Here is a 19,195-nt window from a genome sequence, read left to right on the forward strand (position 1 = left end):
GTTCCTCAAGTTCATTTAGTTGGAGCTTCCTCTTGTCACCAGCTTGCTACATATTGAAGTTAAACTTCTGGATGGCCCAATACGCTTTGTGTTCCAATTCCACTGGTAGATGACATGCTTTCCCCAAAACCAACCGATATGGAGACATACCGAAAGGTGTCTTGTAAGCAGTCCTATAAGCCCATAGTACATCGTTTAAGCGCAGTGACCAATCCTTCCAATTGGGGTTCACTGTCCTTTCGAGGATGCCTTTGAGTTCTCTGTTGCTGATTTCTGCTTGGCCACTGGTTTGGGGATGGTATGGAGTACCAACCTTATGGGTGATGCCATATTTCTTCATCACCGAAGTAAAAGCATAGTTGTTAAAGTGGCTCCCCCCATCACTAATGATTGCCCTAGGTGTTCCAAATCTAGCAAAAATGTTTTCCTGCAAAAACTTCACAACCACTTTGTGATCATTAGTCCTTGAGAGGACAGCCTCGACCCATTTAGACACATAATCCACACCCACAAGAATATATGAATAACCGAATGAGTTAGGAAATGCTCCCATGAAGTCAATACCCTAAACATCGAAGAGTTCAACAACTTGAATATTTTGCAATGGCATTTGATTTCTGGATGAGATGTTACCTGTCTTTTGGAATTTATCACAAGAGTTGCAAAACAAGAAAGTGTCTTTAAACATATTAGGACAATAAAAACCAGATTGTAATACCTTAAGTGCTGTTCTCTTGGCCCCAAAGTGTCCACCACAAGCAAACTGGTGACAGTGCTGCAAAATACTCAAGTGCTCATCTTCTGGGACACACCTTCTAATGATTTGATCAGGGCAGAATTTGAACAAATAGGGGTCATCCCAATGGCATTGTCTAGATCTAGATATTAACCTCTTCCTTTCTTGGCTAGACATATCTGGAGGAAATACCTTGGCAGTGATGTAATTCACTATATCTGCATACCATGGGAGTTGGATATCAACTGGAAACAATTGCTCATCTGGAAAATTTTCATTCAGAGGGAGTTCATCTCCTTCCTCCTCGTGAAGTAATCTGGATAAGTGATCTGACACCACATTCTCACTACCATTCTTGTCTCTAATCTCAAGGTCAAACTCTTGTAGTAATAATACTCATCTGATCTATCTTGGTTTGGCATCTTTCTTGGTAAACAAATATCTTAACGCAGCATGATCAGTGAATACAATAACCTTAGAACCAATTAGGTACGACCTGAACTTCTCCAAAGCAAATATGACAGCTAATAATTCTTTCTCGGTAGTAGAATAATTTAGCTGGGCATTGTTCAATGTTCTAGAAGCATAATAAATGGCATGAGGTACCTTCTTGATTCTTTGTCCCAAGATGGCTCCCACGGCAAAGTCACTGGCATCACACATGAGCTCAAAGGGTAGGCTCCAATCAGGTGCTTGCATTATTGGTGCAGAAGTGAGCAGCTTTTTCAGTGTGTTGAAGGCAGTCATGCATTCTTTAGTCCATTCAAACTTGGCATCCTTTCCTAGCAATGCACAGAGGGGTCTAGAGATCTTGGAGAAATCTTTGATGAACCTTCTATAGAATCCGGCATGTCCAAGAAAACTCTTCACCCTCATGACTGTCAGAGGTGGCGAAAGTTTGGAGATGATATCTATTTTGGCTTTATCCACCTCAATTCCTTTACTTGAAATAGCATGACCCAATACGATGCCTTGTTGAACCATGAAATGGCATTTTTCCCAATTGAGCACTAGATTGCATTCTTCACACCTCTTGAGAACATTCTTCAAATGGTGGAGGCATTCATCAAAACTAGACCCAAAAACGCTAAAGTCATCCATAAATACCTCAATGGTTTTCTCCACCATGTCTGAAAAAATGCTCATCATGCATCTCTAGAATGTAGCTGGGGCATTGTATAAGCCAAATGGCATCCTTCTGTAAGCGAATGTGCCAAAAGGACATGTGAAGGTGGTCTTCTCCTGATCCTCTGGTGCTATTGCAATTTGATTATAGCCACTATACCCATCCAAGAAACAGTAGTGGCTATGGCCAGTTAATCTCTCTAGCATTTGGTCAATGAATGGTAATGGAAAGTGGTCTTTTCTTGTTACCATGTTCAGTCTTCTATAATCGGTGCACACCCTCCACCCAGTGGTTACTCTTGTGGGTATCAGTTCATCATCTTCATTCTTCACCACTGTGATCTCACTCTTTTTTGGTACTACTTGGACTGGATTGACCCATTTACTGTCTAAGATGGGATAGATGATGCCCACATCCAGTAGTTTTAATACCTCTGCCTTGACTACCTCCTTCATGTGTGGGTTGAGTCTTCTCTGTGCATCCCTGGTTGGCTTTGCTTCGTCTTCAAGGAAGATTTGATGCATGCACTTAGCTGGACTTATTCCTTTGATATCAGCAATGGTCCACCCTAAGGCGGTTTTATGATCTCTTAGAATTCTCAACAGCTTTTCTTCTTCCCCACAACTTAGATTTGCAGCAATGATGACTGGTAGTGTCTCGCTTTCTCCCAAGTATACATATTTTAGGTGCTCCGGCAATTGCTTCAATTTCAGCTTCGGTGCCTGTACAATAGAGGGAACAAGAGAGGTGTTAGTGGGCTCAAGAACTTCAAAGGAATGAGTATACTTACCTGAGTATTTTGGAGAGGCCTCAAGGTGATGCACTGTTTCAAGGATGTCATTAATAACATTTTCAGGTTTTGGCTCAATGTCCTGCCTTGTGAAACCATGGGTGAGGGTGGCCGCTAATGGATCTTTATGTTGGTCCTGCAAAACTGTCTTACCAACATCTTGGATCATACAAACATCAAAACATTCTAAATCTTCTTGAGGTAATTTTAATGCATCGAATATTTTGAACTCTATTGTCTCACCATTTACCATCATGCTCACAATACCCTTTTTTACACCTATTGTAGTATCAGCAGTTCTCATAAAGGGTCTTCCTAAGATAATAGGTAAAGGTGATGGCATAGGAGATTCTTCCACATCCAACACAATGAAATCAGCAGGTAGAATAACTGTACTTAGCTTTACCAAAACATCATCAAGTATACCTCTTGGTCTTTTTATGCTTCTGTCTGCCAATTGCAAGGTGATAGAGGTTGGTTGAAGTTCTCCCAATCCCAGTTGTTCGTATACAGTGTAAGGCATCAAATTCACCCCTGCTCCTAGATCCAGTAGTGCCTTTTCAAAAGAATGGTCTCCTATCCTGCAGGGAATGGTAAAACTACTTGGATCTGTTAGCTTTGGTGGTAATTTCCTTAACAAGACTGCGCTTACCTCTTCTGTTAAGGCCACTGTCTCATGTTCCTGAAACTTCCTTTTGTTAGTGCAACAATCCTTTAAAAATTTAGCATATAAAGGAATTTGTTTAATTGCATCTAATAAAGGAATGTTGATTTCTACTTTCCTTAAAGTCTCAAAGATATCCTTGAGTTGCTCTTCTTTCTTTGGTTTGACTAGCCTTTGAGGAAAGGGGGGTGCATTTACCTTCTCCATTTTGTTCACCTTAGAAGTTGATGGTCCTTCTGGAGTTGCTCGAGGTGGCTCTTCAATTCCAATGACCTTGCCATTCCTGAGAACTGTGACTGCTTCCAGCTGCTGATGACCTCCTAGATTGGGTATTGTCTGAGCTGGAGATTCTCCCTGCTTTTTCTCATTTAGCTCCTTTGCCATCTGACCCATTTGCACTTTCAGTTTTTGTATGTCTTGCTCAGTCTTTGTGTTAACTTGTTTTTGATCAACCATAAACTGTTGTTGTGAAGTCACTAGTTGTCGTACAAGATCCTTCAGGTCATCCTTCTCTGGCTCTTGAGCTAGTGTGTCCTGTTGCAGAGGTGAAATTTTCTGAGCAGTCATGGCTTTGACAATCATGTCCAACTTCTGTTCCACAGCAGACATCTGATTTTGCATTTCCCTATTTTCGTCATTCTTGCCTTTGCTTCTTACATCTTGCCTCCTTTTGGATGGGAATTGTTGAGTATGTTCACTCAACCCCTCAAAGATTCCTATGGCTTCCTCACTACTCTTTTCCATTAGCATACCTCCACAAGCGGTATCAACCATCCCTCTATTAGTATCATCTAAACCTTCATAAAAAATTTGTACATGATCATCTTGAGGGATGTTGTGATGTGGACACTTTAGAAGCAAGGTATTGAAGTGATCCCACGCCTCAAAGAACAAATCTCCGTCTCGTTGTTAGAACATTTGAAGTTCCCTTTTAAGTTGCTTTGTCTTCTGGGCTGGGAAAAACTTCTTCAGAAACTTGGTGGTCAATTCTTCCCAAGTGTGGATAGATTCTGCAGGCAAGGAATTGTACCACAGGTTAGCATTATCTTTCAAGGAAAAAGGGAAGAGAACTAACCTGAGTCTTTCTTGAGTTTGGCCTTGAACATGTTGCAACTTGTATAAGTCGAAAAATTCCTTAAGATGCAAGTTGGGATCCTCAGTAGATGTGCTTCTGAAGTGGGTCAATGCATTTAGGATTTGAGGAGAGATATAATAGCTGCCATCCACCTCTGGTTGATATGCTATGCAAGAGGTTTGATGGAGGTTTGTTGGCACGTATGCCTGCTTCATTGGTCTCCTCACTCGTGGTGGATTGGCCTCTAATGGTCTTGGCTCCACTGGGTTCTCTTGCAAATCTTCCATCTCAGTTTCTTCTTCTTCTTCTTTGTCTCTAGGTCGTTGTCAAATTGTCCGCTCAATTTCAGGATCGAGTGGAAAAACGGTTGAGGCTTGAGATCGATGACCTTGCATGAACTGTATTACTTTTTCCGCTAGGCAGCTTCTGTACTGCCTAGTCCGGATGCTCCCTGGAACTTCGCTCGATCACAGGTTGGTGCGCTCGATCGCACTTTGTTGACGACTGATTACAATCACAGAACGGCAATCTGTAAGCTGCACAGAAAACAAAAAAAATTCAGGGGAAATTTTTTTTTTTTTTTTTAAATTAACAATTAAAAATTGAAATAACAAAACTAAAGGAAAATAAATTTAAACAAAATTCGCTGCAATCCCCGGCAATGACGCCAAAAACTTGTTGTGGAAAATATATACCTAAATTAATAGGTAAATAATTGTACGTTTTACCTGCAAGTGCACAAGGTCAACAAAGTAGTATATGGTGCAAGTACAGGATCAATCCCACGAGGATTGCTGAATTTTTTTTTTTGTTTAAAAATAAATTCCTTAAGTAAAACAGAGATTGATTGAGTTGATAATAATAAAAAGGTAGGGCTTTGATATCCACCACTAATTATATTCAATTAATATAACAATATGCCAATACTTTGATCATGTTATGCATATCTAATATTTGTTAACCTAAGGGCATGGGTGTATACTCCTTAAGCTATAGATTTTCCTAAGCAACGAGTTAGGCACGGGTGTATACTCTAACTCTTCTCTTTCCTAAAGGATTTACCATGGTATATACTAAGTTGTTCTTTAGAAAAGCATATGTTCTATGGAAATCGACAAACACACGAGGCCTAGGGCATGAGTGTATACTCTCGGTTCCCCATGTTGATTAACCCAAGAATCGCGGTGTGTATTCTTTTGCCACTTATGTTAAACCCATGACTCGGTCATCCAAATTGATTTAACTAACTAGTCCATACCACATGCATATGTTGATCAGGCATACACATATGAGGAATTCATGCAAGCAGGTATTAATCAAGTTAAATAGCACAACAAGATCATCACAAAGGCACCAATATTGAAATATTAATTAAACATAACTAGGGCTTCAATCTAGCCCTACTAAATAAATTAGCTACACATAGAGTTGATGTTAAACATCTTCATAAAGGAAAAGAATAAACCCAAGACTTGAACTTAAGAGCTCATATTCTTCTCCTTCTCCAAGCCCTCTTATTCTAAAGGCTTAAGAGTCTATTTATAGGCTTTAGAAGTCTTTGGAAAAGTAGTAAACCCTAAGGATTTCGTAGGGCTTCAATCCTATTACAATTGGGAGTTGAGAAACCCTAATATGGAAATAGGGACATTCTGGCCGCCACCTTGAGTTGTCTCTTGCGCACGGGTGCAATCGATCGCAACTCGTGTGCGCTCGATCGCAGGTATGCGATCGATAATTCTTCTGGCATGCGCTCGATCGCTCCTGGCCTGCTTTGTACTATGTCCTCTAGGGTACTGCGCTCGATCGCAGGTACCCTGCGATTGATCACAGTGTCAGGGAGTTCCAATTTTTTCCATCTTCTCTTTTTGAACCCAAATCACCCAGTTTTACTTCATTTTCTTCCAAAAGCCTGTAAAAGCATGAAAAACACGAAAAGGACATAAAATGGCCTAATTAACCAAAACCAAAGGATTAAAACATGCAAGTTAAGGGCTAAAAATATGAATATTTAAGCACTTATCACTATACAAAATGATCCAATTGATAGGCCAACAATAGAATCCATAGTTCTCATGCTAAATAGTTACTCGATTCCTCTGATGTCACCTAAAGAACCAGCATATTTCTTTAATAGTGTAGGAGAGCAAAACATGCAATCAAATGAGACAAAATCGGACCAATCTGGAAGCAAATCACTGCCCATGTCTGTTGATGAAGCATCTATTACTGATGTATACCCTCGGTAGCATTATGGTGGCTGATGCCTAATCCGAAATGAAAATACAAAGAAAACAAGGTGCATCTCCCTCTATGCTTAGAACTTGATGCCCATTCGTAATTTTGTCTCTAGAGTATTTGAGTTATTAGTACGTGTCTTTAATTGCAAGTTGTTTTACATTTGGACCACTCAAATTTGTGAAGGAGAAACGACGTAGTGGAAGACTAAAGTAATTAATCAAATAGCAACGTCTTTAATTCTGTAAGGAGAAGCGTCTTCGTGTTATCTTAATCCTATAAATTCAATAGATCAACCATTAGATTTGTGAACTCATATAGATCCCATATAAATTTAATGGTGGATTCATCCATTCACTATAGAGATAGTCAAAAGATGGTTGCAAAATGAATGAATTATATCATTTTTCTTGGTGAACCACACACAAACTCAATAGTGGATTCATCCATTCACTATTCGTCGATGAGTGAAAGATGTGATGGATAATGATTTTTATCCTTTGTCAAAATGATACGATGTGTAAAAGATATGTTGGTTGATCCAAGACATTCCTTGCCACTTGCTTATAGTGGTAGTGCTTACTGCAAGCACGCTACACTTGCAGTTAGGGCCAAACAAATTCACCGACTAACTGCTAACCGACTGACTTTCGACAGACACCAACCGTGATCGACTAGATGATGGTCGGGAGGCAGCATGATTTTTTTCTATTCCGAATTTTTTTGTGCGGTCGGCGAAAGAGGTTTTTCTAACCGAACTGACTTCACCGACCGACTTTACAGACAAATTTTTCATTTTTCCACATACTGACATTACCAACCGACATTACCGAACCGACTTTACCGACTGCCATTCGGTGTCGATAAAAAAATTGGTAGAATAAGTCTGTGAAATTTCTAACTTTTTCGAAAAGAAAAAAAAAAAAATTCTACCGAAAACGACATTACCGACTAACGCTCAGCCCTGCTTGCAGTAGCCAGTAGTAGTGAAGAATCGAAGATAGCCATCTAAGCAAAAAGTAAGATTGATTATTTCGGAAAAACAAAACAGTAAACAATTACTATAAAATATGAGAAATGTTAGGGATCTTTTTTATCCTTACAAAATTGATGTGCCTTTAAAATTACTATTGAATTTGTTCTAATGGTAATCTTAAAAGTCACATCAACTTTGAAAAAATATCAAAAGAGAATAAAAATGCGGTTTCTAATATTATTTGTAAAATAGTCCTTATCCTCTAATTCCCACATTCATAATAGATCAAACCCTGCTTTGGGGAGTAATTCTAAAACTCACTCTTATGTCACTCCACATCATTTTTTGAGTGACACAAGAATAACTTTTAGTATTGCTTAGCTTCCATTTTCTTAATGAACAAATAAAGTTTAGTCCAAACCACGGCCAAGTTGTGGGTGGGTCCAAGATTATTTATTTATTTTTTATAATTTTCATTTTTTTTTATACAAGGGGTATTGTGGACATTTTAACTAAAAAATGGATGAAATTAAAAAGAGTTAAACATAGGATATCGACATTGCAAATTTTTAAACTTCGAAATTACTTCACGAAGTATAAGTAAAGTTTCACCAATTTAATTTTAACCATGGAATGGATCTCTCAATTTCCCTTGAATGTAGAGGACCGTGATATTAATGGTCATATTATTCTATGCTTCATTTTCTCATGAATTTAATATAGATTTTTTTTTTTTTTTTTTTAAAAAAAAAGGGAATTTAATATAGATCTAGATTTGAAATAGTCAAACAGGTGATTCTCAAAAGCTCATCTTCTCATTTTATAGCAACCTATTCACGGACTGTCAACACAAAGCTAAGTTTCAAATAATGCAAACTTAATCATTTAATCAATAGTTTAATAATAATATAAAATAACGTCAATACCTTTTTTAGTACTTAAGTTTTCACTTTTCTTTTTTTTTCCCACTTAAGTTTTAATTTAAATTACAGATGATACCTAATTTATGGGTAAATACCGGTTTAGTACATCAGTTACCATTCCGTCAATCAAACTAACGAAATGACGTGTAATAACAAAAAATGCCACGTGTCCTAACAAAAATAAAAAAAGTTATAAAACTAATTAAAAAATATGGGGTGGCCGGCCAAAGGGAGTGGCCGGCCACCCCCATTTTGGCCATTGAGGGTGGCTCTAGGGCCGGAATGGGGTGGCCGAAATTAGTTTGGTTGATGAAATGTGACGAAAGTATTAAATTGGTCTTTACCCATAAGTCAAGTACCATTTGTGATACGATTTAAAACCTACGTATGAAGAAATAAAAAAGTGAAAACCTAAGTACTAAAAAGTTATTAACCCTATAAAATCTCATAATCATCACATAATGCACACTTAATAATTTAATCAATAGTTTAATAATAATATAAAGGGAAAATGTATAATTAGTTCCTGAGTCAACCCTTCAAAATTTAAAAATCCTTAAGTTTTTTATTTTCGAAAATTTACTCCCTAAGTCAATTGAAATGACAATAAAATTCCTACCGTCAAAATTTTTTAACAGCCGTTAGTCCTAATCAAAACGCACCATTTCACCTCATTAAAATATTAATTTTTTATTAATTTAATTTTAAAATTTAAATCTAAAAAAAAAAAAATTAATCTTTTGTCAACTCACCGACAGGACTTCTTGCCCCAAGCCTGGCGAACACACCCCAGCTCTCGAATCTCTCCGGCAACATCAACGGTGGTTTGGCTTCGGTGGTGCCTTCTCCAGTTATTGAAGAACAATTGATTTCTCAGGTAGATTTCCAGTTGGTGACTTCTTGCTATTACCGAACAAAAAAAAGAGAATTTTACTGCTTGTTCTTGTTATTATATCTTGATGGCCTTTTATCTTTACAATTTCAGGGTCTCTACTGCGATTATCAAAGGGAGAAAACATGACTGTTGTCGATCTGATCATTGCTCAAAGTTTTTGGTTTCTCGGTCTGGGTTTTGTTGGTAGAAGGATTTTCTGAATGGGTTTTGCTTAGTCATTTTTTTTTCTTTCTATTTTTGGTATATGGGATTTTTTCAGCTCGTCAGATGTCAACGTTTGGAGAATCTGGTTGTTTTCCTCAGAGCCAAGCTAACGTTTGCCCAAGTAGAGAGAGAGTTGATCAGATCTTAGATTCTAACTTGAACAAAAGGGTTTGCAATTCGTACAGCATAAGCAGAGCAGTCACTTGTAAAGGTAATGGAAAAAGCATTTTCGAGCTAGATTAAGGTACAGATAGACCAACCATGGAACAGCCCCATATCTATCCTTTCGAATAAAAAGAGGGCAAGGAGAATTACAGCAAGCATCAGAAAGGTTTAAAAAGATTTCACAGGCTCAAAAGATTCCAACATGCTTAAGACGGCTAAAACACATTAACAGAGGCATGCATAACATTGTCTCTTAAGATGTTGGATTCTCATACACAGGACTCAAGAGCGCAATTTCAATAGCCCTTCTCAGAAAGGGAATTACATCAAAATTGTACATCTAAAGAAGGGATTCTGGTAGATTGGTAGTGCCTGGTTTGATTGAATTGGGTTTTTTCTTGGGTTCTCAATATTGAGAAAATTTGAGTGTTTTTTACTTTGTTTGGTTTGAGGAAGACCTTTTTTGGCATTGGATTGTGCTCTATAATGATGTATTGTTTTGAGGAAAAATTGGAGGTTTGGATGTTTGTGATTACTCTAATCATTCAAATATGACAATGGAACTGTAGTAGTGCATTGTCGTTGTTAGGAGAGATCCATAGGAAGATGGCCGCCAGTTCCACAACCCCTCCTTCCTCTCCTCTGCGAATTCACCAACTTCCTCTGTCACCTTACCACCACCACCTTCTTCCCCTGCTCCGTCGAATTCTTCAACTATGCCTAGTCAAACTACTGACACCCTAGGGCCTTCATCCCCTTCAACCCCTTCAACTCTAGCTCCTCAGTCTCCTCCACCGGCAGTCCCTGCTACTCCTCCTCCATCCCCGCCAGCTTCACCCCCACCGGTATTAACACCACCTCCAACCTCACCACAACCTTCTCCGCCAACTTCACCCCCACCATCAACTTCACCACTGCCATCGCCACCAGCATGACCCTCACCATCATCCCCCTCCAGTTTTATCTTCGCCGCCGCCACCACTAGGAGGCTCTCCTCCGCAAGCATCCCTTACACCTCCGGTGACAACCCCACCTCCCCCTCGAGCCATTCCACCAACTGCATCTTTACCTCCTCCACCCAATGATCCAACACCGCCTCCCTCCAATCCAGATCTGGGAAATTTTTACGATCTCTTCGGAATTATCTTTAATTTTAATTTTTTTTAATTTTAATTTTATAATTAAATTAATAAAAAATTAATATTTTAATGAGGTAAAACGATGCGTTTTGATTGGGACTAACGGCTATTAAAAAATTTTGATGGTAGGGATTTTATTGTCATTTCGATTGACCTAGGAAGTAAATTTTCGAAATAAAAAAAACTTAATGATTTTTAAATTTTGAAGGGTTGACTCAATGACTTATTATACATTTTTCTTAATATAAAATATCCTAATTATCACATAATGCAAACCTTTTTTTTTTTTTTTTTTTTTTCGACATGTCCATACAAGAAGGGGAGTGGGATTCGAACTAGATCCCCATTTATAAAATGTGGTCCCCAATCGATTGAGCTACCCCTTGGGGACGCATAATGCAAACTTATGTACAAACTATAAACCAAATTAAAGAAACTGAGAAACACACTCCCATCCATGCATTAATCTTAGCAACATCGATTCGTCTAGCTGTAAAAGAAAAGACAATATAAAGAAATTTAAATGAAAATTTTTTTTTGAAAAATACGTAAAGATTATACGGACCATTAAAGCCCTAAGGAATTTCGCTCTTATACATTACAAAATACTCATATTTATAGGAAAAATGAGATAGGTATGTATGATAATTAAATATGATTACAATCGAATCAATAAAATCAAATCATTATCAATTACAATTAAATGTCTTCAATCAAATCCCATAATATCCTCTAACATCTATATATATATATATATATATATATATATATATATATATATATATATCTTACAACTACTCAAATTGAAACTTTTGAGATCTCGTCACAAAAGAGTAAAAAGAATAGTCATTTTCCTCTGTAGCAAGCTTTTTGAGCTTTTTCTCTTTCATCAAAGTTTGTGAATCATCAATCATATTTGGAGATCTCATTTTTCTCTTAAAGGAGCATCTGTTTTCTATGTTGTTATTGTCATCCTCATCATCACTGACAACAATGGCATGATCCTCATCTTTTCCATCAACAACCCTTTCATATACTAGATAGACCCCTATTTTCTTCACAATGATTTCAGGCCCCCAATCTACAAGAACCTCTACTTCATCACCATCCTCAAAATCATTGGTAAGAACAATATTGCGTAGCAATAGGTGATCTCCAAGAGGGAATGGGCCACCAGTTGTTGCTGCCAAATTAGTCAGAATAGTATTCTTGGTATGGTTGATAAATGACATGCTACCTTTATATGAGGATAATACTTGAATGCGTGATGCATAGACAACACATACACCAAACTCTTTCAACAAGGGATCAACAGTAGGTACTTCAAAATGTATCGAGTGTCCCTCACACTGATACATGAACCAATCGGGGATGTGATTGCCAGGGAGGAAAATGCCAAACACGCTACCAACTCCACGCATAACCCATTCCTGTTACATCAGCAGAGGATGATGTGTGTTAAATTATTAATTAAGTGATACGAGATAATATGATATCATAACAGAGGTCCTAAGTTGAAATCCTACTCCACGCATTATTCTATTTTAGTTAAAAATTAAATTAGGGGAAACTTCACTTTAGGCCCCTGAATTACAGCGCGTTTTGGCAAGCAGCCCCAAACTTTAAAACCTCTCAATTTCACCTCTTGAACTTTCAATTTGATGCAATTTACCCCATCCGACAATTTTTGCCGTTAAAACCCTTTAAAAGACAAAATTACCCTTCAATTTTCTTTTTATTAAAAAATTTTGAAAAAAAGGGTTAAATTTGAAATAATAATTTTTGGCCCGTGATTTTTTTTTTTTTATAATAATTTTAAAAAAATAATAATTTTGAAATTAAGGATAAATTTGAAATTTTATAAAAAAGTCAGGGGTATAAATATTATTGTCTCTCTTTTAACGTTTAAAATCTGACGGAGGGGTTCAAATTGAAATATTTTGAAGTTTTGGGAGCATGTCAAAACGTGCTGTAATTCAGGGATCTAAAGTGAAGTTTCCCCTAAAAATTAAGAGAGACATAGAGAGAGAAACACGTACCTGTAGGAAGCTTTGCTTAAAAGTATGTGTTAGATTCATGCACCCTTCCATGCCAACAGACACAATAGGATTTGACCGCTTATCCAGGCCTGGAATTTCAACTAATTTGTGACAGTTAGTAAGGTACAAACCATTCATATTTGAGAGCTTTGATAGATCCGGCATTCTTTCCAGTGCAGTGCAGTGTCTTGCATCTAAAAAAATCAAACTTGCTGGTAAATTCGGAATTGATTTAAGCTTTCTACAACGATCCAATCTGAGATCTTGAAGCTTCGAAAGACCACCTAGGCTTGTTGATAGACTTTCAAAACTATTGCATCTTAAATCTAAAATTTTAAGAGAACATAAATTCCAAAGATCTGTAGGAATTCCATCATCCGATAAATTGCAGTCCCAAAGACATAAGTGTGTTAGTGAGTTCAAGCCTTGTAGTGCAACTGGCAGTAGATTGACTGACTTAGGACTTTTCCTTGGTGATATCCAAGACCAAAAGAGTGATGGCAATGACTTAGACGGTGATCCCTTACACCCACATAGAGATAAATATTTGAGATTCTTCAGTTGCACTATACTAAAAGGCACTTGTCTTATAGCAGTTCTGTCTGCAAGAAGAGTTGTCAATGATTCCATCTCCCCCAAGTTGTCAGCCAAATTGTGCATTTTAGAACACCCAGAAAGAATGAGAGTTTCTAGAGACTTCAACTTATAGAAACTCCTTGGCAAACTTTTAAGGCATTTGCAATCTTTCAAATTCACCAAAACAAGATTACTAAGACCTCCAATGGAGTAGTGAACCTCAACCAAACTCGTACAATCTTCAAGTATTAATTGCTCTAGATTTGGGAGTTTTGAAAAGTCAGGGGTCTGGCTCAGATAATAAGAGTGACTGAGATTTAGGATTTTCATCTTCTCAAGCAACTGCTAAACAAATGAGAAAACAACCAATGAAAAAGGAAGGAAAGCGTAATATTAGAGCCTAGAACATAAAAATAATAATAATAATAATAAATAAATAAATCATTGATTATTTTACCTTGGGACTTTCCCAAACTTCTTTGAGATTGCTATATTGCAAGTCAATCACAACTAAGTTTCTTGGATAAAAGTCACTTGGAATAAACTTTAGGGGGAATCCATGCCAACAGAGCCACCTTTATTCTTTGGAAAGATATTTATAGTCTCCAGTGAGTCGTACGTGATCAAGTTGGAGTAATCTTAGTCTCTGCATCTTAATAAATGCTTCTGAATTGAAATTCATCCTACTTAGACTTGTCAATTCTAAAGTAAGCCCTTCAACTGCATTTGTTCCCTGTAAAAACACAAGAATTGCATGAGACAAGTGATTATCCAAACTTATCACATAATCTATCTTATTATTCATTTCATTTATTGCGCTTTGATTAATATAATGTAATCATGTTTGCAACTACAAAAACAATAGAATGATGTTCGGAAAGGAAAAAAAAAATGTTCCTATTTTCAAATAAGAAATATATGGATTACACTTTCAAGGCATATGATTAGTGTGAATTAGTACACATTTGCTTCCTGAAATAACATATATCTTAGAAGAAAAAAAATGCTTTGTTTTTCTTTCAATGTTTTCAATGGAGAAAGTTCTTATTACCTTGTGCTTTGTCAATATATCAAATGCATCCTCATGCAGCCATAATCTACTCCATTTCCCAAGTTCATTGGGGTGCTTTTCACGAACGATTTCTCTTCCCATGTCTCGCAACAAATCATGCATTGTAAATTCGTTTGTCTCACTAACTTTAAGAAGACACCGCTGAATGAGGACACTAATTCCAATCTTTGCAAAAAAACCACAGCCATCCAATATTTTTACAACATAGTCTATATCCTTTCCTATGAAGAAACATGATATGTCAAGGAATATATCCTTTTCAGTATTGTCACTTAGTCCATCAAAACTTATTCTAAGTTTATTTTGAATTTGCTCATGAGGAATCCTCTTCAATTTATCTAATGCACTTTTCCATTCTAGCATGCTCCTAGAGAAAAGGAATGAGCCCAAAACTTCAAGTGCTAGTGGCAATCCTCCACAGTAAGCAACAACACTTCTTGACAAATCAGTATAATCTTCAATAGGATAACTATTCCTAAAGGCATGCCAACTAAAGAGCTCAAGAGAGTCAATGTCATTCATTGTTGTAACTCTATATACACTATCCACTTTTAGCTCCTTTAGCAAATGCTCATCTCTTGTTGTTATAATAATTCTACTTCCCAAACCAAACCAGTCACGCCTACATATGGCATTCAGTTGCTCCATTTGGTCTACATCATCAAGTATCACAAGTATTGCTTTATTACAAAGTCTTTCTTTAATCATATTGATTCCTCTATCAACACTACTTATCTTTATCTCGCTTGTCTTCAATATGTCAAAAAGAAGTTGTTCTTGGAGATGAACCTGACCCCTAGGTTCCTTGGAAGTTTCCCTAACATTTGCAAGATAACTTTTACCTTCAAGTCCATGAAAAAATTGGTTATAAATGGCTTTAGCAATGGTTGTTTTGCCAATTCCACCCATTCCCAAGATTCCTACCATGCGAATATCGTTAGCTCCAACATTTAACCCAAAAGTTATGTCTTGAACATGAGAATCTACTCCAATTGGGTAAAGTGCTATAAACAAGTGTGTGTTGTTCAGTTCTCTTGAAATCTCTTCAACAATTTTCCTAATAAACTTTGCTTCATGCCTGGAAATTATTTTAAGAAGTAGAGTCACATTATACAAGAGAGAATCGAAATATAAGTTTCATATACACGAATATGTAAAAACTTATAACATATTAGTTTTGGCCATTATCCTTAACTCATTAGCATTTATCATACTGATGGGTCAAAGTTTGAAGAAACTAAATTTTTATACCATAGAATTATGTTAACCCAAAATCCAATAGACTCAAAACCTCTCTCACACGGACAAAAAAAATTATCCTTGCTTTTAATTCCTTGACAAAGAATAGTGTTTTGTTCTCCGCAACACTCTTTTCAAACCTATAGTGCAGCTGGCAAAGTAAGATTTTTTGGGAAAATATACTTTAATCCTTTAAACTATCCATCCATTTGCACTTTTAACCCCAATGTTTAACACTTTACCCCCCATAAACTTTCAAATTGTTGCAATTCGACCATTTTTTTTTGTTTTTGTTTTTTTTTTCCCCAAAATGCCCCCATCCCAAGTTAAAAAATTAAAAATTAAGGGGTAGTTGGTTTGGGGTGGCTCCAGGCTCAACTGGGGTGGCCTGCCAACCCTTTATTTTTAAATTTTTTTTAAAAAATTTTAATTTTATTTTTTAAAGTTGGGATTGCGGCATTTTTGGGGGAAAAAAAAAGTCAGAATGGTTGAATTGCAATAATTTGGAAGTTTGGGGAGGTAAAGTGTCACTTTTTAAACATTGGGTTAAAAATGCAAATAAGTGGATTGTTCAGAGGGGTAAAATGTATTTTCCCCAAGATTTTTTGTGTCGTAATTGCAAAGGATTTTCTTCATTTTCTCTAGTTATTTCCACTCTTTCTATCTCTAAAACTAAAAGGTGGCTTATATGTATGCAAAAGGTAGGTCAAAATAAACCAGGACAACTAGCCCTTTTTTCCCGCATGATTTGATGGAATATCAAATCACATCAATAAATTTTCACCATGATTTGAATTCTATCAAAGCCTCTAAAGGCAATAACAAACTACAACTATCAGTCAAGTTGAAGTAATACTTGAGATGAGCACAAGAGTTGGCTTAGTCATAACGCTATATTACCTTGTCAGTAATTTTGGCCACAACTTTCTTAACTAACTCATCCTCTTGTACACTTATTTACTCTCTACAACCTTCTTTTATTTGGGCAATTCACAAGTTATATATATATATATATATATATATATATATATATATATATGAAAAATTTCACTTTGGACCCCTAAACTTTCAATTTCTATCACTTTGGACTCTCTCTGTCAATTTGTGCCGTTAAAACTCTTAAAAAGACAAAATTACCCTTCAATTTTCTTTATATGAAAAAAATTGAAAAAAAAATGGTTACAAGGTAGCCCAATCATGGGTCACCTAGTGATTTTTTTTTAATAATTTTTTTAAAGTTTTTAAATTGAAATTAAAGATAAATTTAGAATTTTATAAAAAAAGTCAAGGGTATAAACATCATTGTCTAACTTTTAACGTTTAAAATCTAACAGAGGAGTCCAAAGTGATAGAAATTGAAAGTTCAGGAGTCCAAAATGAAAGGTTTTGAAGTTTGAGGGGGGCAAGTCAAAAGCGGTGCTAGGTCAGGGCCGGGGTCCAAAGTAAAGTTTTCCCCTTTTTTATATAAGATTATGCTTTAAAAAACCGATTTAGCCTTTAAAAAAAATGGGTTCATATCACATGTCGCAATTCTAGACTACCTTTAAAGAGTCATTAGCCTTATATATATGAAATAAAAAAAAATTGATAGAATATAAAGTAAAATAAAATAAAAACAAGAAAGTATGAGAAAAATGAGAAAGAGATAAGCAAAGAGTTTTGAGGTGGTTCCAACCTTAAAACTTCCATTGTTTATAATGTCCGATATATATGACTATACTTTGACTATGTTAGATTTGTTTTTTTTTTTTAATAAAACAAATGTTCATATTATAATATATGTATATATAGAAAACATATTGCAATGTGATACTATAAATGTACTAAAATATAGTAGGTAAAAGACAAAACTATTGCTTATACGAACTTACCCATCTGCAGTTTTTCTTAGATCCCACCCTGACAAATTAGCAGCCTCACACAAAGCTCTTCTCCACTTGAGAACTTTGTCCATGTCCAACAAGTAATGCTCTTCATGTTTCGCGAATGCTTCTGCAAAAGTACCCATCTGGTTTCTCACATCAGAAGGCTCAACATCATAGAATATAGGTAGAACGAGTTGCTTCAAAGTTCTTCGACACTCCATAATTTCCACAAGTTCCTCCAGGCACCACCTCGAAGCCGCATAGTTTCTTGAGAAAATGATGATAGAGATTCTGGATCCTTGGATTGCCCGTATCAGTTCGGATGCAAGGTATTGTCCTCTTCGGAGCTCATTGTCATCTTTAAAGACTTTGATTCCAGCATCTCTCAAAGCAAAGTAGAGGTGGTCGGTGAAGTTTTTGCGTGTGTCCTCGCCTCTGAAACACAAGAAAACGTCATAGATCCAGTTGGAATGAGGGGAAGAAGATGAAGAGAAGATGGCTTCAGGAGATCTCGATGTTCTGATAGCCATGGGTCAACTCCCAAAGACTTAATTTATCCTAATAATTTATTTGAAGTAAAATGAATAAAAGTGTTTCGAAGGATAAAATGGTGGAAATCTAAGAGGAAAACAAAGAGAAATAGTTAAAAGAAAGCTAAATGGACTTCGTCCTCCATCCCCTTAACTATTTATAGATAGGCATCCCCTTAAATAGTTAAATATGGTGTGGGGATAACCACAGCTGTTATGATGTGATCATCCCCTAACGCATCACCATTATTGATCCAATCTCAATATGGGAACAACTTTTTGTGTAGTTGTTCCAGTGTTCAAATTGGAACAATAAATTACACTAATAACGGTTGATTTGGACACAAAAACTTCAAAGAAACTTCAAAGAAAAAAAAGGAAGCTCTTTCAATTCTCTTACATTTCTTCTAAGCAATTTGAATTCAAAGATAATAAGAAAGTCATAAATTTGTTCCCGTGTTAGACGTTAGAGAAAAGACAAGCACTTTCAATTCCTTTATTGCATTTTTTCAAAGCACACATATATAAATCCTTTCTTATAAGAAAGTCATGTGATTGGACACTCACATAGGGCCGACCCAACCGCTAGGCGAGTTAGGCCGGGGCCTAGAGCCTCAGATTTCTAAGGCCCAAAATATTTTTTAATAAGGCTAAAAAAAAAATTTGCATAAAGGCCCTCAACATGCTTTAAGAAAAATATTATTATTTGTTTATAATATCAAGGCCCCAACATGCTTTTTTGAAGCCTTCAACATGCTTTAATAAAAAAAACAATATTATTTTTTTTATAATATTGGGGCCTTCTGCACAACGACCACGAGGCCCTCAACAGTCAACATGTTTTTAAAAAAATAATATTATTTGTTTATAATATCGAAGCTCTCTATAAAATAAGAACGAAAAAAAAAATCTGAGAATCCCACAGACTTGTCTGTTGTGGTTATTT

The 19,195-nt window shown here is 36.3% G+C and overlaps 1 pseudogene; it reads right to left on the reverse strand.

Moving 5' to 3' along the window:
* Positions 1-11,722: 11,722 nt before the first annotated feature.
* LOC132190792 (disease resistance protein RUN1-like) lies at positions 11,723-18,249 on the reverse strand (annotated as a pseudogene).
* Between the last annotated feature and the right edge of the window lie 946 nt (positions 18,250-19,195).

Source organism: Corylus avellana, chromosome ca8 (genome assembly GCF_901000735.1).
Source record: "Corylus avellana chromosome ca8, CavTom2PMs-1.0".
In the NCBI taxonomy this organism is placed as follows: Eukaryota; Viridiplantae; Streptophyta; class Magnoliopsida; order Fagales; family Betulaceae; genus Corylus; species Corylus avellana.